We start from the raw sequence: 21,233 nt of genomic DNA, 5'->3' as shown, positions 1-21,233 counted from the left end.
TCAGCTTAAGGGCAAACCTATCCCTTATCTGGAGTAAGCAAAGAACAAATACTTCCTGTGCCTCTACTACATGCCAGGACCCAGCTAGGCGATTGCCAGCTCTCAGTCCACAGCATGGTCTTACAGCCTTTTCTCTGCCCTGGGTAGCCTCTCCCAGACTCTATCCGCACAGCAACACCCCACACCCCCAGCCCCGACATCTGCCCCAGCCCTGTCATCCCAAACACAGAGGTCTTTGTCCGGGACTGGATGTGGGTATGAGTGTCAAGGTCTCTGCGGCCAGCTCACAATGGCCCTTCCCACCTACTTCCCACAGCCACCCCAACCCTGTGGTCACTTTCTGAACCTCCCTAGTGGCCTCTGATTTCTTTCTGGACGTGGCCAGCAAAAGGAAGTGGGGAGATGACTCAGAGGTGTGATGTGGCCTTAACAGATGTGTCGTTGCGATGACATTCCCTAAGGAGGTGGGTAACGAGTGGCAGAGAGAGCTCTGGAGATCACAGGAGGTGTGTAAACAGGGAAAGACCAGTTTATAAGGTCCAGAACAGCTGAAGAGCAAAAGTCTTAATGGATTGTCAGCTTAACACAGCCCTCAGTTCATGCACAACAGTCATTTTCAACGCTGAGGAGAAAATGAGAAACGGAACTCAAAATGTAACACTTTCACATTGTTCCTTTGCCTGGGTAAAATTAGCAGGAGTGATAAAACTGGTGATGTACTTTTAAGTAGCTGTCACTGAAAAGACAAATCTCAAGGACTTGTCAAAATAAATGCAGTAGCAGAATTTAAAAAAAAAAAAAAAAAAAAAAACCCTCAATGTGACTTCCGCATTTGTGTAACAGATATGATTGACCACGGGCCATTAAAGACACTTGTCCACCTCTGCCGTATATGGGCCATGGGGTACTGGGAAGGATAAAGGTCAGAAGCCAGGGTTCTTCCACCTGATTCCCTAAACCTCTGGGCAAATTACCTAGCCTTTCTGAGTCCCGTTTTCACCCTGTATAGAAAGAGGAACGTTTGTCTTCCCACCTCATAGCACTGCTATGAGGAGGAAATGAGACGTTGGGGCTGTGAAATCGTTCAGCGAAGGTTGTACCTAAACTAGAGGAAGCTCCGTGGTAAAGGCCCGAGAAGGGGCTATGACAGGAGGATGGGATTTGGGTCTTGTGACTTCCTTAGAGTTCAGCTGCACTCTCGGTGACAGGCCATGAATGTCCCCGAGTGATGTGGGTCTCAGTCACCCACAGATCCCTCAGGGGCCACATCTGCACTCACTGCCCACCCCACCTGTTCCTAGGACAGAAGGCCCGGGACCAAGTTGCTTTCCAGAGGCCCATGGAAGCAAATGTCATGCGTTCCAAAATATAAAAATGAAACTGCCAATTTGAAATTAATCATGGTTTAAATATCTGTAAAATGGAACATCATAACGGCACTGATATTTAAATATACTTTCCATAAAAATTCATTATATTTGAAAATAACTTACAGGTGACATTCTTCTCACTTCACAATAATTTCTGCATGTGTTCAGGGTTACCAAGAAACAGCCAATTTTAAATTACGAACAAATGAGCCGCCAATGTCTAAATACTTTGAAAGGCCAAATTATAAAAATCTTTAAGGTGTTTTTTTTTTTTTTTTTTTTTACAACAAAAGTATTAACACTTCCTGTGGGATGTGGGGTGCGGGTACATCCTCTTGGGGGTGCCATGTCCTGGGGCTCTCTCCAGGTAGGCATGTCCAGTGGGCACCAAGGTCTTAAGAAGGCCCTCTTGGCTTCAGCTTAACATTTCAGAAGCTTCTGAGGGGCCATTTTGCCCTGTCCCTTCGCTGTATTTGGAAGCCAGAAGTCTGAATTCAAAGCCTGCCTTTCTCGAGGCTATTATGGTGGTCACCGACCATCAAACTACGCAAAAGACCTTATGATAACAAGCTACAGTTTCCTGTTCCACCCCTTCCCAACCCCACCCTATTGCCCAAATAGTTTTCTGTTATTAGTTCCTATGGCGGTTACCCTCTAGATAATATACTAATAACCTGATTTCCTGTTTTGCCACTGTCGGCCTGTATCGATCATTACCCCCAAAATAGTTGAAAATGATGGGTAACTTGCACCAAACCCATTTCTCTTTCTTCTTTCCTTTCTTCTGATATTTGATTTTGGTTGCTTTTTTATTATTTGCACATTTAATCTCAAAATCTGGTTTCTTGGTTTATTTATTTATTTATTTTTTAACGTTTATTTTTGAGAGAGAGAGAGAACATGCACGCACAAGTGGGGGAGGGGCAGGGAGAGAGGGAGACAGAGGATCTGCAGCGGGCTCTGAAACTGAGAGCAGAGAGCCCCACGTGGGGATATGGGGCTCGAGATCATGAGCCACGAGGTTGTGACCCGAGCCGAAGTTGGACACTTAACTGACGGAGCCACCCAGGCGCCTTTTTTTTTTTTTTAATAAATACATACATAATTTATTGTCAAGTTAGCTAACATACAGTATATACAGTGTACTCTTGCCTTTGGAGTAGATTCCCGTGATTCATCACTTACAAATAACACCCAGTGTGGGGCGCCTGGGTGGCGCAGTCGGTTAAGCGTCCGACTTCAGCTCAGGTCACGATCTCGCGGTCCGTGAGTTCGAGCCCCGCGTCAGGCTCTGGCTGATGGCTCAGAGCCTGGATCCTGCTTCCGATTCTGTGTCTCCCTCTCTCTCTGCCCCTCCCCCCTTCATGCTCTGTCTCTCTCTGTCTCAAAAATAAATAAAACGTTAAAAAAAATAAAAAAAAAACAAATAACACCCAGTGCTCATCCCAACAAGTTCCTTCCTCAATGCCCGTCACCCATTTTCCCCGCCCCCCAACTTCCCCACCCCACCTCTTGGTTTTTTTTAATTACTTTTTTTGAAGTTTTATTTTATTATTTTTTTTTTAATGTTTTTATTTATCTTTGAGACAGAGACAGAGCATGAGCAGGGGAGGGGCAGAGAAAGAGGGAGACACAGAATCCAAAGCAGGCTCCAGGCTCTGAGCTGGCAGCACAGAGCCCGACGCAGGGCTCAAACTCATGGACCGTGAGATCATGACCTGAGCTGAAGTCGGACGATTAACCGACTGAGCCACCCAGGCGCCCCAAGAAGTTTTATTTTTTTGAGTAATCTCTGCACCCCACATGGGGCTCAAACTCACAACCCCAAGATCAAGAGTCGCATCGTCTTCCGACTGTGTCAGCCAGCCCCTGGTTTCTTGTTTTCTAACACTCTGACAGACTCTCTCAAAGCCCCTTGCCATCAGATGAGAGTACTGGAGGACGCCCCCTCCGCCCCTCTGACAAGCTTTTATTCTGACTTGCTTTATAGTCTGCCCAGCAACTACAACCAACCATATTGAGCTTCCTTCAAGATTACCAATAAATGTCATTTACATTATCTTGATGATATAAATACTGTTTCCTACCAGCATCGGAAGGGCTCAATCTCACTTTGCTCAATGTAAAATGGGGGCAGCGGAGCATGTCCTAACACCACATAACACAAGGTGAAGACGATAAGAAATGTGAATGACAGAAGACTTTTAGTAAATAAAAGGCCTTCTTTTTCTGTAATTATTCCGTGACAAACAGCATGGAATGGTAATACGGGCTAATGCCACTGGGGCTAAGAAAACTTTCTGAACCTCGATTTCTTCACCAGTAAAATGGGGAGGATATTACTACCACCTCACTCAGTGGCTATAAAGATTACTTGAAATCCAAGTGCTTTGTATTTAGTATGTCACTATCCCAAGTTTAAGAGATCGTGACCTCATTTCCGTCTCTCAGGGAGAGAAAACTGCAGTTCCCACCTCCACACAGCAGGCTGTGGTTGGGAAAAATGCACAGCGCTCTCTAAAGGGCATTTAGGGGACAATTGGAAAATATGAAGAGCGCCCATAGATTAAATACTTCTGCTAAATCCAGTATCATTGGATATGATTATGGTACTGTGGTTATGTAGGAGAGTGCCCTTGTTCTTAGGAAATACATGCTGAAGTATTTAGGGGTTAAGTGTGACAATGTCAGCAAACTATTTTCAAATGGCCCAGGAAATTTTATTAGAGAGAGACAGAGACAGAGATGGAGACAGCACAGTATAGCAAAATGTTGACAATCAGGGAATCCAGACATTAATTGTACTGATCTTTCACTTTCTCTACTGATTTGACATCTTTCAGAATAAAACCTTGTGGGGTGGGGAGAAACACTTTCAGTGTTGGAAAGCACCCTAAAGGTCTTTTGCCTATTCTGGGAATTAGGTGTAGGCCCTGACACTGTGGCTCCCACAGCCCCTCCTAGTGAGGTGGGGGCAGCTTTCCTGACATCTCAAAGCCCTCGTAAAGCTGACCAAGCCCGGGAGGTGATGGAGAGCTCCCAGGTTGGGGGGACCAACGGACAGCAGGACAGCATTCCGTGGTGCAGAGGGTGGCCCATGTAATCCAGCCCTCCTTCTGAAGCTTTGGGGAGGGAGAGCCAAGGGGCTGTCCAGAATTGCCCCAGAGGAGAGGCCAAGCAGACAGCTGCCCGCTTTGGGTCCTGGCCGAGGCTCCTTCACCGGGTGTCTCATCAGCTGTCTCTCTTTTGTTCAAAGGAAAGCAGGAGAGAACAGTTGGTATCTTTGCACTACCCAGAACCCAGACGCTCCTTCCAGTCAACTCAATTATCTGCACCAATGAACTGGGAAAAGAGGCACTGGTAATCGACTTTAAATTCTATGTTATACTTGCCATCTACAAAAAAAAAAAAAAAAAAATTAGGTAACACCAAAAGAAAACCAATCAGTTCAGCAACAAATAATATAAAGCGAAAGATGGGGTCAGACACTCTCATTCCTTTATGCTATCAGGTTCCCATCTCTTCCTTGACGGCCCAGCTCTCAAGGTTTTAGGAATAATCTACAAACTGGAAGGAAAAAAAAATGCTGCTTTGCCTAACTGATAATAGGTGATCTGCCTATGGATGACCTGTACCAGTAAACTCCTAACTGCAGTGCTACATTTCATTCTGGACATAATACATTCAAATGGAGATAAACTGTAGCTTGTTCTAAGGGTGATTAGTATCATGGGGCGGGGGGGGGGGGGGGGGCGGAATCTGGCATTAAGGGAGCTCACACACTGAAAGCCCCAGGGACTGGGTAAGGTCTTGCGTGGTCTCACTTGATCCACACAATCACTCCCTGCCTGTATTTCCCAAACTTGCCAGATCATAGGCGTCACTGAAGGAGAGGAAGGAGGTTGAGATCGGGCAAGTTGGGGAACACTGTCTGACGAGTGAGGTACTTTCATTCAACTTTTCCTGGGGAGGAAACTGAGTCTCTAAGAGGTTCCCTGGCCAGCCTAAGGTCACACAGATAGAGGTAATGATGTCACTGTGGATAACATGATTTCAACTGCTAACATCTGCTGCGTACTCATCATGTGCTAAGGACTTTACATGCAAAGTCAAGATTTGAACCCTGACTGGAAGTCTGGCTCATTTCATGATCTCCATTCTTGCGATTATCTCGTACATCTTCCCAGAACACATCCAACGAAGAAGATCTGAAAAAACAGGGCAGCTGAGAGCAGAGAAGAAAAGATGGGGCAGGCACGTGGGTGGTAGCCGTTTCCAAATATTGAAAGGCTGTCACTGTACTTCTTTCACACGCTGTATTTTGCACATCCCCTACTTTATTTGGGGATGCATTTTGGTGAGACCCATTCACCTTTGATATCTTTCCCCAGTGGATGGAAGTCATAGCCATGACAGATTAATATAAGAAGAAATTCTGAAAGACCAAGCTGACCAAATACAGAATAAGATGACTGCAATACACCCACTGTTGTTGGGAGTCGCCCACCAAAGAGGTGTCCAAGCTGGATGACCCCTGGTGGGGGGATGTTTTAGGGGGGCCTGAGATATCTGAAAAAGAAAAGAATAGGGCTCCATGACAGTTTAAGGTTCCTTCCAAGTTTGCAAGTTTAACTCTACAGAAGTTGACATTTATTCTATTTACAAATGGATTTTAAAATCAGGGGAGGGATGTAAAGTGGGTCAGTATTATTGTCCAGATGGGGAGGGAATTGCGTCACTGAAAGCTGTGACCAGTCAAGGGTTCCGGGAGTAAATCAGCTCAACCGCTGCGTAGTTATAACCCTCACTGTGCATCAGAATCGCTGAGGGCGCTTTGCAAAATGACAGATACCAGAGCTACGATCCAAACCAAATGAAGCTGAATCTCTTGGGGTGGGCCCAGGAATCAGTGATTTTTAAAAGCTCCCCGGGTAAGGGGCGCCTGGATGGCTCAGTCAGTTCAGTGTCTGACTCCTGATTTCGTCTCAGGTCATGATCTCATGGCTTGTGAGTTCGAGCCCCACATTAGGCTCTGTGTTGACAGTGCTGCTTGGGATTCTCTCTCTCTCTCTCTCTCTCTCTCTCTCTCAAAATAAAGAAATAAACTTAAATAAAAATAAATAAAAGCTCCCCAGGTGATTCTAACGTGCAGCCAAGATGGAGAACCACTGAACTGGAAGAAATGAAGCTCACACAGAGGATGATCCTGCTGTCCTCTGAGCCTCGTGATGACCAGGAATCAGTTCATCTCTACACTTGACACAAATGTCTCTGACACGGGGGCAGTTGTTGAGGGACTGTCTGTAAGTCTAGAAGATCCGAATCAAAGTCCCCCAGGATGTTCTCATTGGAAGTCAGGGGAGGCCCTTTAACACTTCATTTAAAGTCTTGAAGTCCTGACTTTTCCAGTGATCACAAAGTCTTCACAAATGCATAGAGATAAAAGGTAGAATGGTGGTTGCCAGGAGCTGGGAGGAGTAGAGAATGGGGAGTTACTATTTACCAGGGTAGGAGTTTTTAGCTTGGGGGGATAAGAAACTTCTGGAGATCGATGGTGGTAGTGGTTACACAACAGTGTAACTTTGTACACTGAAAAGTAGTTAAAATGGTCAATTTTATGTTACATATATTTACCACAATAAAAAAAAAAACTGTTTAATGTTTCAAGTAGAGCGACTGTAAGAAAAATATACTGAACACGCATTGACCCACCCAGCTGCAAACTGTTAGCACTTTGTCAAGTTTTCTTCAGTTTTTTTTTTAAATAAAAGAAGTAAAACTTTGCAAATTAAAACACAAAAAAAGCTTTCAGAGGGATTTATCCCAGGAATGTAAGGGTAATTCAACATAAGAAAAACAATCACTGTAATGTACCAGAACACATGATTATCTCAATTGGTGCAGGAAAAAGAATCTGACAAAACCCAACAGCCTTTCATGATGAAAACACTTAGAAAACTGGGAATAGAAAGGAATTGCCTCAACACGATAAAGGGCATTTGTGAAAAAATCCCCAGCAAACATCACGCTCAATGGTGAAACACTGAAAGCTTTTTCTCTAAGATTAGCGACAAGACAAGGATGTCTGCTTTTATCATTGCTACTCAACATTGTATTCGAAGTTCTGGCCAGAGCAATTAGGGAAGAAAAAAAAAAAAAGGCATCCAAATTGGAAATGGAGAAGTAGAACTATATTTATAGTTGATGTGATCCTACATATAGAAAATCCCAAAGAATCCACACCCACAAAAAGCTACCGGAGCTAATAAAGAAATCCAGTAAAGTTTCAAGAGTACAAGATCAACACACAAAAATCAGCTGTGGTTCAATACACCACCAGTGAACAATCTGAAGAGGAAATTAAGAAAACAATTCCATTCAGGAAAGCTTTCGGAGCATCTAAGGACTGGACATTAAAAGAGTCTCCCAGTCCTTTGAAGTGGAAACATTTTGTTATTAATGGTCAGGGTGGAGGCACATGCATCAGCACCTTTAACTTTTCACGCATATTAGTGCATCTCATATTAAAATTAAGTAGAGCACAAAGGTTGACGGGGACGGTCGCATGGACTGCACAGGACGTGTGGAAGAAGCGGAACTACACGCACAGGCACTTCAGAAAGGCCCGAGTCTTGGCCATCCTGCCTCCCTTCATGTCTCAAGAGTCACAGGAAGTAAAGAAGTAAAATCCCAGGCTCCTCAGAGGAAATCAGGCCTGAGTCAGCCTTCCTGGGAGGTTGAGGGAACAGATTAGGCCCAGCAAACTGTTTACTGAGGAGGGTGTTTTTCACTTGAAAAGTTGGTGGGTTTGGGTTTTTTGGGTTTTTTTTTTTAAGTGGAAGAAGGAACTAGAAAGTGTTTTTAATTATTGTTTTGTGACTAGGGGCCAGAAAGATGAAGGGTTTGCCAAGTATTGCCACATTCTTAGTTCTCCATGTTCCAGAGACTCTAAGAGCTGGTGGTTGGTTTCCATCACTGAGATAGGTCTCCTAACCTCTTGTTTCTGTTCCTCTCTCATGGACAGCTAACTAACATGTGCTGGGATCTGTGGATGGACATACTAGGCCGAGAAAAACCTTGAGTGCAAGCAGGTGATTTGCTGAAAGGTAATGAGCCCTAGACTGGTGGCCAGAAGACCGGCCTGCTGTCTAGGCTGGCCTCTAAAGCACCCTAGCTGTGTGGCTTTGAGTCCATTGCCCTCTGGATCTTGACCAGTAAAGGGGAGGAGGGCAGGGCAGGGGTTGGGAGGGGAAAAGATCCTTTTGACTTTGACATTCTAGTTTTTCTAAAGGCCAAACCCATTAAGAATTCAAAAGAACTGGAAAAGAAAAGGGAAGTGACATTGACAGAAAATAAAGATGGGAAGAGAGACAAATTGTAAAGAATGGACAAAAGATTTTTCTACTCCAGGCTCCTCTTTTCTACTTGACCAAAGCTGAGCGAAGCCAGAGGTTCACGTGGACTCAGGAGGGGAGCAGATTTGGCAAGGAAGGAAAAACAGCATTCCTGTTTTCAGTTTCCCAGGGCCAGGGCTCCCCAAGTAGACTCACAAAAGGCCCAAATGCTTAAAGCTTGCCCACCTGTGGGCAAATCAACCTTATTATGGACCGTGTTTTGAGAGGGAAAAAGTGGAGTGGAGGCAAATCAAACAACTCTCAAAAAATGAATAAAAGGGCATTGGATTTGGATGGGAGGCCCCTGGGTGTCCGTTAGATTTTTTTCCAAACGTATTATCTGGCAAACGTTTATAAAGTGCCTACTATGTGCTGGGTGCTCAGACAGGATATCTGGCTAGATAGCATTCATCGGGAGATAAGACATGTGCACAAATCCCAAATGTCTAAAACACAAATGGAGGGGCACCTGGGTGGCTCGGTTGGTTGCGCGTCAGACTTGGGCTCAGGTCATGATCTCCCAGTTTGCGGTTCGAGCCCCGAATCCAGCTCTGTGCTGACAGCTCAGAGCCTGAAGCCTGCTTCAGATTCTGTGCTTCCCTCTCTCTGCCCCTTCCTTGTTCACTCTCTGTCTCTCTCAGTCTCTCAAAAATGAATAAATGTTAAGAAAAACATTAAAAAAAAAAAAAAAAGTAAAACGCAAAGTGAAACCTGCCACAACGGAGTTCAGATAACTTTCTGGAGTTCAGAGTAGGGGCTGCTCCCCCTTAACCTAGGAAGTTTAGGAAATAGACCCTAGAGGCTGAAGCACAGACCCAAAAGCCTTGTTTATTTTTCCAGGAGTAGCAATTATCCCCAGTTCCATTTTAAAGAAGTGAAAACCAAAACAGAAAGGCAATTTGCTCTCTGACCATCCAGCCTGTTAGCAACACAGGATGATATAGAACTACAAACTGATAACTTCCCCCAGAAATTAACAGTGAAAGCATGCACCACTAAGATGACATAAAGTTCTTTTTAGGGGAGGCAACCCATAGCCATAGTCTCCTTTCCCAGCTTAATTCCAAAGATACACCAACCAAAATTCAAAGCAGGATAAAAAAATTCATAAGCAGGCTGGAGTCACATGTATTTTGGGTCTGAAGGGAGCCAAGGTCTCTGAAGTGGCAGCTCCGCCTACTTGGGGAGGGGTTCTTTGTGTGAAGTCCAGCTGCCCCATTATAAGTGAGTTGTAGGGGACACCATGCATCCGGAACAAGGCAGATGAAAGATGAAAACCTAGGCAAGCCCTCTGCTTTTGCAGAAGGAACGTGGCCGCAGGCTTTTCAGCATTGAATTTGAACAAGCCAATGGTATCCCAATCATCGAAACAGGAAGCCAGATAAACAGCATGTTATCAAGGGGGGATCCGGGCGCTTCCCTTAAGCCGGCGCCAGCTGCGCCCTGTGGCTGTCCTAACAAAGTCCCATTGACTCACCAGCTGATTTTCCCGTGTTGGGCTCCGGGGGACAAGAAGCCCTCTCTGCTGAGTGGACTTCACCCCTGCACATCGCCCCCACCACTCACCACTCACGCCCTCCCCTGATCCCGTCTCCCCTCTCTGCCCTCTGCAGACTTGGCTGATTCTTTATCCTAGGACCAGGTTATATTGGGTGAGGATAGAGGTACCACAAGAGCCCAAGCGCCCGAGAGCCCTCAGGTGAGCTCCTGGTGTTCACTCAACCTTCCTTTCTCCTCCCTCCCGTCTCCCCCAGGGAACACTTCCACTGGGCTGGCGCCAAAGAGGACAGCCTCCGGGAGTGTGGCCGGCCGACGCTTCGCAGCACAACCTGGGCACCCAGTGAACATTTTCTGGAACAGCCCGGCAAGGTCACCTGCTCCAGCTGCTCTGCTCGCTCCGCTGGGATGGGAGAAAACACGGGTACGGGTGTGTGTGTGTGTGTGTGTGTGTGTGTGTGTGTGTAATAACGTAGCACTTGGTGTCTTTGGTTATAGGATCTCAACACACTTTACACTGCAGGTATTTCACAGAAAGGGAAACTGAGGCTCCGAAAGGCTGACGCTGGTAGCCCCTAGTGAGTCAAGTCCTGGAGCAGACGCGCGGTCCCCCAGGGACGCCTCGGCACACACCCTCCCGGGAAGCCGCCAGCGCCTCCGTTGTTATTCCAGCGCCTCTCTCGAGCCCAGCCCGCAGCCTCCCCGGGGCACCAGGCTCACCTCCCCCCGGGGATCTGTCCCGGCCCGGCAAAGTGGGAAGCGGCGGCAGCCGCGCGCAGCCCGGTCCCCGCCCCCGCGACGACCCCGCGCGGGCCACTCACCGGCGCGCCTGCCCTCCCCGGCTCCAGCTCCGGGTCCCGGTCCGCGCCGCCGCCGCGCAGAGCCGCGCATCCCCAGCGCAGCGCGGGGCCGGGCGCGCTCTCCTCGCGATAAGAAAGTTTCTCCGGGGTCCCCGGGCCGGGTCCGGCCCTCGCTCGGGGGTCGGCGTCCGCCGCGCGCTCCAGCCGCGCGCTCACACTAGGGCCGCCGCCGGCCCCGGCCCCACAATGAGCGGGGAGGCGGCATCCTGAACAAAGTGCGTCCCCCGGGGCCGGGCTGCCGGGGGCGGAGCCTCGTGACCCGCTGCCCCAGGCACACGCCGGCTGCCTCCGACGCGGGCCCGGGGAGGGGGTGCCCGGCGACCGGGGGGCGGGGGGGGCGGGCAGCAGGGCAGGCTGTGTTTCTGGTCGCCCTCGTCTTCCTCCCCCCGCACTGTGCCAGTTTAACCCGCAGAGGGGCGGAGGCATGGGTCCCTTCCAGACTTTGTCATTGGAAAGCTATTCCCGTAACCCTTTCCTGCCTTCGCCTTCCCGTCCCGCCTCCCCAGCCGCAGAAAGGCGGCTGCTTGGTAGCTAGGCTGGGGCCGCGAGCTGGCAGGGCAGGAAGCCTTCGCACAATTGAGCCTTTCCTTTGCCCGGGGACCCGCCACCCCTCCCCAGCAAGTCCTCGGGCTGCAGTTAGTTCGGTCGGTTCACTAAAAGGGGGCAGATGAATCCGCCAGCCTCCTCAACCCGCTTCTGACTCCGCCCACCCTTCCTTCCTCTCTACCCCTATCTGAGTTGGATCTCGGGTGCAGAGGAGAGGGGAGGCCCCAGAAGTGCCCGGCAAATAGTAGGTGCTCAGTAAAATAACGTGACTTCTTCCCACGTTCTCTACTTTGCCGCTGCCCCTCCTCCTTCTAGGGCCCATGGAAGTGGGGGGAGGGGGCAGAAGACGAGAGAGAAAATGACAAGACCCGAAGAGCGTTCTCGGCCAGAACCTCGGCAACCTCTCCGCGGTGCAAGGATTCCACCCCCCATCCCTCATACCCCCACCCCCACCCCCACCCTCACCCCCGCTTCCGGGCCTGAGGGCTTCCAGACTCTGCAGGAAGAGGGCAGAAGGAAATCAGGTGGCCTCTGCCTCTGGAGCAAGCTTTGAGCTCTGTGGGTGAAAGGGAGTAGCTGTGGCCAAGGACCCAGCCGATTGGGATCAGAGATTTCACCAGCTCTAGCCATCAATGAGGACTGATTGATTTCCGGGGTCTTGAGGGGCTGAAGGATAGAAAGCAGAAAGGTCAACTCCCTGGGAGGTCTCTGAAGTATCAACCAGTAGGAAGCTGAGCAGGGTCAGGATGAGACCCCTTGAGTTTTGCCTGGGGCCCTTTCCAGCCAAGCAGGCCGCAGTGCATGTGGACCTAAGGGAGGATGAAGGAGCACTAGACAGTGAAATAGCAGTGACCTTGAAGTTCCCATCCGATCAGGGGGAAGGATTTTGACATGAAAGGAATGAATTGTCTTTTGCGGTGGGGAGGGGGCTGTCTCTGCGGGGCACCTGAGATGAGGGTGTCATGGCTAAAAGTATGGGCTCCTCAGGCAGACTGTCTGGGCTCAAATCCTGGATCTACTACTTACTAGCCGTGGGAATTTGAACGAATTCTTGAACCTCTGACCGCCCCGATTTCGTCGTCTGTAAATGGGATAATAACTGTTACTATCTCATAAGATTGTTGGGAGGATTAAGTGCGATAAACACAGGTGGCCCGCTTAGAAGAGTGCGGGATGTCACTCACCATGCATTATTGAGTCTGAGTCCTACAACCTTGCATCCATTTGACATTCAACGATGTGCTACCTGAAATTCTTCCTTTCTTTGCGCAGTCCCCTCTGCCTGCAAAGGGGAGCCTGGTGCTTTAAGAAGCAGCACTGGGGGCGCCTGGGTGGCGCAGTCGGTTAAGCGTCCGACTTCAGCCAGGTCACGATCTCGCGGTCCGTGTGTTCGAGCCCCGCGTCAGGCTCTGGGCTGATGGCTCAGAGCCTGGAGCCTGTTTCCGATTCTGTGTCTCCCTCTCTCTCTGCCCCTCCCCCGTTCATGCTCTGTCTCTCTCTGTCCCAAAAATAAATAAAAAACGTTGAAAAAAATTAAAAAAAAAAAAAAAAAGAAGCAGCACTGTCTCTGGGGAGCCTGGGTCATGATCTCACTCCTAGGTTCGAGCCCTGTGTGGGGCTCTGTGCTAACAGCCCAGAGCCTGGAGCCTTCTTAGGATTCTGTGTCTCCCTCTCTCTCTCTCTCTCTCTCTCTCTCTCTCTCTGCCCTTTCTCTCTGCTCCTGCTCTATGTCTCTATCTCTCAAAAATTAATAAATGTTAAAAAAAATCATTTAAAAAAACAAGAAGCACTGTCCCTTCTTGAGGGCTCATAGGGTGGATTGGCTGAGCTCCTTGGCCCTCCTAGGCCCAGGGACCAAGATTACACAATAGTCATACAAACCAGTATCAGAGACTGAATTGCCCCTGACCCATCCTGAGGTGAGACACAGGGGCCCTCACCCACATGGGTAATGCTGGAATGATGCTGTTCCTTGGGCACTACCCAGAAAGATAAAGAGGGCCAAAGCCATGATTTGTAAGAGTTTAATTTCTTCCATTGGTGCATATGATTAATAGCCCCCCCCCTCCATTTGTGGATGGCTGATCCTACAAGTCCTCTCTGACCCTGCTCCAAATGTCCCAATCATAAACCTCCAGCAGATAAACATAATAGCATGTGGACAGGTTGGAAGGCAGAGAAGAAACAGGCCAGTCTGGTTGGGGTGACGGGCAGTGGATGTGAAGGCTCCTGGGAGAGAAGGTGGCCAGGACAGAGCAAGAGAGAAGCCAGAAGCAACTCTGGACAAAGCGCTGTTGGGGTGTAAGCAGAGTCCCCGCCCATCCCGCAAGCGGCTTCTGCCAAGTGTCTACTCTGTGAGTGATTTTCCTCTGAACACAGTGATGACTCAGTTGCTCTGAATCAAGCAAATGGATTTTCCTTAAATATGAAAATCAATAAGAAGTAAAGGCAAGGGCCTGGTTGTGGGGAGTGGAGGGTGGAGACAACAACAGGGGTGCTGGGGAGTGAAAGGGTTGGTAATTGAAGAAGATGCAGGCTCACTGCTGGGGACCCTTGCTCAGCAAGTGTTCCTCTTCCCCCCTATTGGCTCATGAAGAAAGTGGCCTCCAGGCCCTGCTGACCTTATTGAGACTTCTTAAAACCCAACAACTCCCTTTGCCCCCGACTCCTTGCACAGCTTAGACTCAATCCTGCTTCAGGGCAGAAGATTGTTAACAAGAGGATTAATGTCAATGTGACAAATGGGTTTTAAAAAACCAGCCCAGGAGCCTGTTGTCACCCTTATGGAGTCTCAGACCTGGCTTGAGTTGAGATGAGGGCTTTGGGAGCCTCAGGAAGCACATAGCAAGTGACATTTCCAGGTCCAGCCTGATTTCTTTGGGGGCTCTGCCTGTTTTCTTGGAACACTGAGGTCTATGGATCAATGCTCATTTGTTTCACCACTAGGGTTATCTGATGGGGGACCTCGGGGATTTGAACAGAGTCACAGCTCTCACGTTCCATGTGACCCACGGAGGAAATGCCTTTACCTCTGGGCTCTCTTGTTCAGGGTTTCCAGAGAAGTTGTAAGGCCCTTGGTGGGGATATGAAGACAGCACATTGCTTTATTTTCTTGGCCATTTAGTAAATGCCATTAGAGCTTCTGAGGTGGAGTCCGAGGGAGTCTCTGACTTCCTCCTCCTCAGCACAGTGGAAAAACACTGGGCATGGTATCAGGAGACCTGAGTCCGCGCTTTGGTTCAGCGGCTTGCTGAAGGGCGTCACCTCCATGTGCTCATCACTAAAAAGGGGTGTTGACACCCAGGGGACAACAATCATCACCCACCAAGGCTTAGGTGAGTAGTCAGTGAGATAATGGAAGAGAAAGTGGCTATCAAATGCTGTGCAAATATAAGCAGAAGTGTGATAATCAGACGGAAAGCATCAGCCCACATCCCCAGCCCATCCTCTTCCCCACCCCAGTCACATGCCCTCTGGTTATGGGCTCAGGGCTTGAAAACTCATTTTTAAGTGGTAGAGAGCTGACTGTCCACTAATAACCCTTGGCCTTTCTAGCTTGACTCATTAACCCGTGAGGGGCTGCGTGACGGTGAGATGGGGTGGAGTGTGGACAAAGCAGTTGTCCCCGTCTGTGGCCACTCAGGCCTCGTGACTGGCCTCAGGACCCCCTTTAAGAAGGGCGCTCTGTGTTGATTGTTTGAGCTGAGGAGGACCTGGGAGAAACAGTCTGTGGGAAAAGCTGGCACAGTAATGAATGTTTTACGAGACGGAGCGAGTCACTGCCTTATCGGGAAGATGCTGCTTCTCCCTTTCTTTGTTACCAGGAAGTGAGATGTACTGAAATTCATCACAGTGTTTTTCCAAAGATGGCTTTTCAAAAGAAGTGTCTCTTTAAGGGGCCAGGAGGACAGAGAAGGGGTTGGCAAGGAGAAGCAGTCCCCTTTAAGAAGGCTGGCTCTGGCTGTAGCAATCCTGGAGCCGGTAACAGTCCATACCTTCTGTAGCACTTGGCTGCAATTCCAAGCACTTCATATACATTAATCCATTTAATCCTCACAACAACCGCTTGAAATAGGCACCATTTTTGTTTGTATTTTATAGGTGAAGCAAGTGAGGTCAATATCGTGCGTGGGTCTTACAGCTCGTAAGTGCCAGAGCCATGGTCTGAACTGGCAGCCGGGCTCCTGAGTCCATACTTTCAAGTGCTCCGTATCTGCAGAGAAAGGGAGTCTCTGGGTGGTAGTGTGGGGTAGCAGCGAAGGGCTCCATCATTTACTAGCCTCAGTACATTTCCTCCTCTCTTTCTTCCTTCCTTCCTTCCTTCCTTCCTTCCTTCCTTCCTTCCTTCCTTCCTTCCTTTCTAACAGCTTTTTTGAGGTATAATGATTGTGAAGTTCACCCATTGTAAGTGTACAATTGTATGATTTCTAGTAAATCGATAGACTTGTGCAGCCATCACTACAACCAAGTTCTAGAACGTTCCCATCACCCCCAAACTTTCCTCTTTCAGTATATGTTTTTTTTCTTCATTTTTTTTCAGTATATGTTTTAATCTGAGTCCCAACTCCCTCATCTGTAAAATGTAAAAAAAGTGCCTGCCTCATAGGCTTGTTATCAGCACTAAATGAGCTTGCAAATGGTGTATGGTAAATGCCCAAGCAATGTTGTTTACCATACAGTCTCTTAGAGTCATTTTTTTTTTTCTTAGAGTCATTTAAATACAGACTTTCAGAACTGGGAGTGGTCTTAAAGACTATCTAATCCCACCCTCTCTTTTAAGAGATAAAGAAGCTAAGGTGCCAACTTGTTAAGCAACTTGCCCATTGAGAACACACAGCCAATTTAGTGGCATGGCTGGCACTGAAACCGGTCTCTTGGTTGATAGCTCAGTGCTCTCTTATCTCTGGAGAGACTTTCTACCCAAGGCACAAGGATGTCATTGTCTGGCCCCCCTGCTGTTTTGTGGGTGCCGCCAGAACAATGCCAATTGGCAGACACACACCCTGGGGGTTTGCTTGTGTGAGAGCTGGAATGCCCAGCATGCTGGCCTTGGAACAGAGAATGCAGCTGGGGAAGGCTGGGTGCAGAATCGAGGGACAAGAGCCAATGTGGAGGCTGAGGCAGGAATGTCCATTTTCAAAACAGGGGATGCAATGACTCAAGGCATCTAGGAGACAGCCAGTCTCTGTAGAGCCCATTTTTGTTTGTATTTTATACGTGAAGCGAGTGAGGTCAATATTGTGCATGGGTCTTACAGCTCGTAAGTGCCTCAAGGCACCACCCATGCCTAGAGCCCATGGGTAGGCCAACCTCATGGGCATGTGACTTGTGCAGTTACACAGGACCCGAGGCTTAGAAGGACCCTCTGTTTGGTTTAATGCTTTCCTGTTGCAATGTTTAAATTTTATTTATTTATTTATTTACTTATTTATTTATGTTTATTTATTTTGAGAGACAGAGAGAGAGAGAGAGAGAGAGGGCACACGAGTGGGGGAGAAGCAGAAAGAGAGGGAGGGAGCAAGAGAGAATCCCAAGTAGCACTCAAACCCACAAATCGAACCATGAGCTCATGACCTGAACCAAAATCAAGAGTCAGACACTCAACTGACTGAGCCACCCAGGCGCCCCTCTCAATAATTTTTTTAAATACAGGAGCCCACATTTTTATTTTGCATTGGACTCTGGAAATTATGTAGCCGGTTTTACGCATTGGACAAGGAACAGAGCCTAAGCTAGACTCTTTTTATTTTTAAGTTTTATTTTTTATTTTTTTAAGTAAACTCTACCCCCAACATGCGGCTTGAACTCATGACCCTGAGATCAGGAGTCTCATGCTCTACCAAATGAGCCAGCCAGGCACACCCCAAGCTAGATTCTTAAGGCCTCAGTAAAGAATGGTATGTCTTCACCCAGAACTTATATACAAACTATGTCAGGTATACAACATAGTCCTAGAATCTTCATACTGAGTATTAAGAGAAATAGAAGTTGCAAAACAATTTGCATAATATGATCTACATCAAGAGATGCCTCACAAAACTATATATTTCTATGCGTACATAAACCTGTATGCAAATACACGTTTTTTTGGTAAGTCTGGAAAGACACTCTAAACTGATGTCAATGGTTACTTCTGGGAGAGTCATCAGGGGAGTCATTAATTTTTTCTGTATGCTTGAATTGCTGTGGTTATTCTTACAAGGAACATGCATCCATGTATGACTTATACAATGACAAATAAAATGGTGAGGTATTGGGGCACCTGGATGGCTCACTCAGTTAAGCATCCAACTTCGACTCAGGTCATGATCTCGCTGTTTGTGAGTTCGAGCCCCGCGTCGGGCTCTGTGCTGACAACTCAGAGCCTGGGGCCTGTTTCGGATTCTGTGTCTCCCTCTCTCTCTGACCCTCCCCCGTTCATGCTCTGTCTCTCCCTGTCTCAAAAATAAATAAACGTTAAAAAAAAGAAATGGTAAGGTATTCCTAATATATTCTGTGAACATTTTCTTCTATCAATAAATATTCTTTAAAAAAAATTTCTTTTAGTGTTTACTTATTTTTGAGAGATAGAGAGAGAGAGCACGTGTGAGCAGGGAAGGGGCAGAGAGAAAGGGAGACACAGAATCTGAAACAGGCTCCAGGCTCTGAGCTGTCAGTGCAGAGTCCGATGCGGGGCTTGAACTCACAACCCATGAGATCATGACCTGAGCCGAAGTCAGACAACCAACCAACTGAGCCACCCAGGCGCCCCGTGTCAATAAATCTTCTTTAAATACTAAGAAAAGAAGTGTCTTGAGAGGGGAAAAAACGGTATGAAGTTGGACCACTGAAAAGTGGTAGATAGAGGCAAAAGGTTTTCAGGCCCATGATAGGGCTTGAGGGGGAGCAGGGCTAGACCAAGAGAAGGGAATTAGGTGTGAGAAGCCATTGACAAGAGCGTGGGAGCTGTGGCATCCACTTGGGTGGCAGTGGGGTGACTGGAGGTGTTGGACGGCTGTGAGTTGTCAAACGAACCTGGCGATTGAGGTTGTAGAGGTGACTTTGGCTGCACTAAGCAGAAATGGATGAGTTGGGGATAGGCAGGGATTCCCCTACACAGGGAAGAGGGATGAGGCCTGATGCACGATTCCCCATGAACTGGGAGGTTTCAGGCAGTGTGTACAATGGACAGAGTACAAGCTTTGGAGTGAGGGCTGCAATCGAGTGTCAGATTCACTGTATTCTCTGCGACCATAACTTTGGTTTCTTTCTATGAAACAGAAATGATCCTGACAATATATACCTGGCAGGGTTTGGGGTAGGATTTGATGAGGTGATGTAGGTAAAGCATCGGACCCAGTGCCTGACACAGACCCAGAGCCCCCAAATGTGCCCCTTTCCCTTTAATTGATTCTGTGGTTTGAGGAACTAAAATGGCAAGAGATCATCTGCATATATAAAGAGCCACACTTTCAAGTCCGTCCCTCCCAGTTTTCTGGGAGAGCCACTGCAGGCCAGGATCCTGAGCTCCAGCCTGCAAATGCCTGAGCTGAGCCAGCCTGGAAGGGAGAGGAGCTAGCTGCAAGCCAAGGCACTGGGCAGCAAGACAAAGGAGGAGGGCTCAAGGCTCTGACTCTCAAGCTGCTGGGACGAGCTGCGCTGACTTTGGGGCAACCTGGCAAGGGGTCCTACTCTGGGATCTCGAGAAAATTAGTGCTCTGTGAACGCTCACCCCAGTTTCCCCACATTTCTCTCAGGCCTGGTCCTTTCTGCACATCCCCCTCAGCTCTGGGGAGTGTGGGAAGGAATGACTGACGGGCCCTGCTGGTGCAGCCCTCCCCCATCTGTACAGATGTGCCCAGCAGCAGCTGTACCATGCAGGCTACACCTGTTGCCTAGATCAGCTGCTGTAACTCTACTCCTGGGATAGCAGGCCAGGTGCCCAGGCTTTGCAGACGTCCTCCTTTTGGCAGGTGGAAAGGGATGGCTTCTGCCTGTCACAACAGCTCATGGAGGCTGCCTGGAAGGTGCTGGGTCCCTGAGAATCTCAGCTACAGACTGGAACCCCTTCCAGCCCAGAGTTCTGTATACCTGTCCCATAGGCCCCCGTTGGTTCTCTGGCTGCTCCCACCCCTACCACTTAGGGGTGGGGGAGACCAAGGAGCAAGGAGGGAGACAGACACCTCCAGTGGGATCCCTTTAGCTATCCTGGCAGCGGAACAACAATGTGAACCAGAGGAGTCAAAGAGAACTAGAGCTGGGGAGTAGACTTGCAGTGGGGCCAAGGATTAGGAAGAGTCTGAAAACGAGAGCAGAACTTGCTCTTGTGTGGCTTGGGCCGCTCAGACGTTCGTTCTGGAGACGGCTGCCCTGGGAGACTTCCAGTCCAAACTGAGCATGCGTGGAGGCGTGGCCTGGGCAGGCATCGTAGGAGCCGCGCACAAACTTTCCTCTAAGCCGTGGGAGAGCTCGGGGAGCGCCTGGGTGCGGAGCAAATCCAGACGCCCCAGGAATCTGAGAAAATTTCAACAAGGCAGACCCGAGCCACACGTCCTCTGACATCCAGACCTACAGAGTGCATGGCACGTGCCAATACACATAAAAACCTGGTAGAAAACCAGATGGCGAATTGGCATTGCTGGTGTCTGGATTATACCCCCACACCCACTTCAGTCTTTGAATGAACATACCTTCCATTTCCCCATCATACTACACATTCAGGGAAAGGAACCGTGAGCCGGTGACGCTCACAGTGATGCCAAGGCATTAGCAAGAAGGTGTTCTCCAGTTCCCCATGAACCCTGGCGATGCCAGGACAAACAGCACATGTGGCCAGCGGCTCCAGGCCAGATGTGAGACACTTCTGACCCCTGCTGGCGGGTTTCTCTCTGCAGCAACCAGGGAAAGCCCCGGGGAGAATGGAGTATTGGAAAAGGCTTGCAATCTGTCTGGGAGGGGTAGGGAGAAATACCCCAGGGCAGAATCTCTCCTCATCTGGAGCTCCTCTGATGAAACCAAGAAATTAGAGTAAAACCCAGACTGAGTTTCTGGGAGGAGTGAGACAGACTAGCGTGTCCCTTCAGCCCCTGTGGCTTGGAACAAGTCCCTGCTGCAGATCCCTGAGAACCTAAATTCGGAAACCATTAGCAACACTCCATTAGCCAAATTCAACCACTCAACAAGGGGGAAAAAAAAAAAAAAGGAAAATAGAAAAGAAAAACCTCTCCCTCTCTCTCTTTCTTATTCCAGTGCAGAGCCTTCCTGAACTTTTAGCTTAATTTATTGTGAGTCTGACATTCCCCCACTTAGACCTGGGGCTAACAGTGTGATAATCATGGCTTTAATGTCTTTCTTTCCATGGAAAGAGCTTAGTATTACGCTCTTTGGAAAACCACTGCTAAGAAAGCTGACATCTAGGATATTTGCATCTGTGGTTAAGTTATTTTAGGAATCAGTTTGGACACCCTGGAGACAAAATCCAAGTCTTCCAGAATCTTTACTGGAATAGTCACAGGAGCCAAAGGAGCACCAGCACGCTGAGAATTCCAACAGAATTAGTATGGCAGCCCCAGGGAGAAGTGAAGTCA

At 48.4% G+C, this 21,233-nt stretch overlaps 1 protein-coding gene and 1 long non-coding RNA gene across 7 annotated transcripts in view; one reads left to right on the top strand and one right to left on the bottom strand.

Annotated features, from left to right (window-relative positions):
• The window catches only part of NAV1 (neuron navigator 1), a 245,554-nt gene extending 234,240 nt beyond the window's left edge, over positions 1-11,314 (bottom strand). For 5 of the 6 annotated variants that reach the window (XM_030303207.1, XM_030303208.1, XM_030303209.1 and 2 more), the window contains exon 1: positions 11,083-11,313. The gene's annotated coding sequence lies outside the window, so the exon portion shown is untranslated. Of the gene's footprint in view, positions 1-11,082 lie in introns of all 6 variants that reach the window. The other variant, XM_030303210.1, reaches the window with a different exon arrangement.
• On the top strand, positions 10,129-11,077 carry LOC115505563. The gene is made up of 3 exons (XR_003966059.1): positions 10,129-10,416; positions 10,519-10,685; positions 10,785-11,077. It is a non-coding gene; the product is annotated as an uncharacterized LOC115505563 (long non-coding RNA).
• Positions 11,315-21,233: the final 9,919 nt, after the last annotated feature.

The sequence above is a fragment of the Lynx canadensis genome, chromosome F1, assembly GCF_007474595.2.
Source record: "Lynx canadensis isolate LIC74 chromosome F1, mLynCan4.pri.v2, whole genome shotgun sequence".
NCBI lineage: Eukaryota > Metazoa > Chordata > Mammalia > Carnivora > Felidae > Lynx > Lynx canadensis.
Note: the sequence above shows the minus strand (reverse complement) of the source record. Positions and strands in the feature narration are given on the sequence as shown.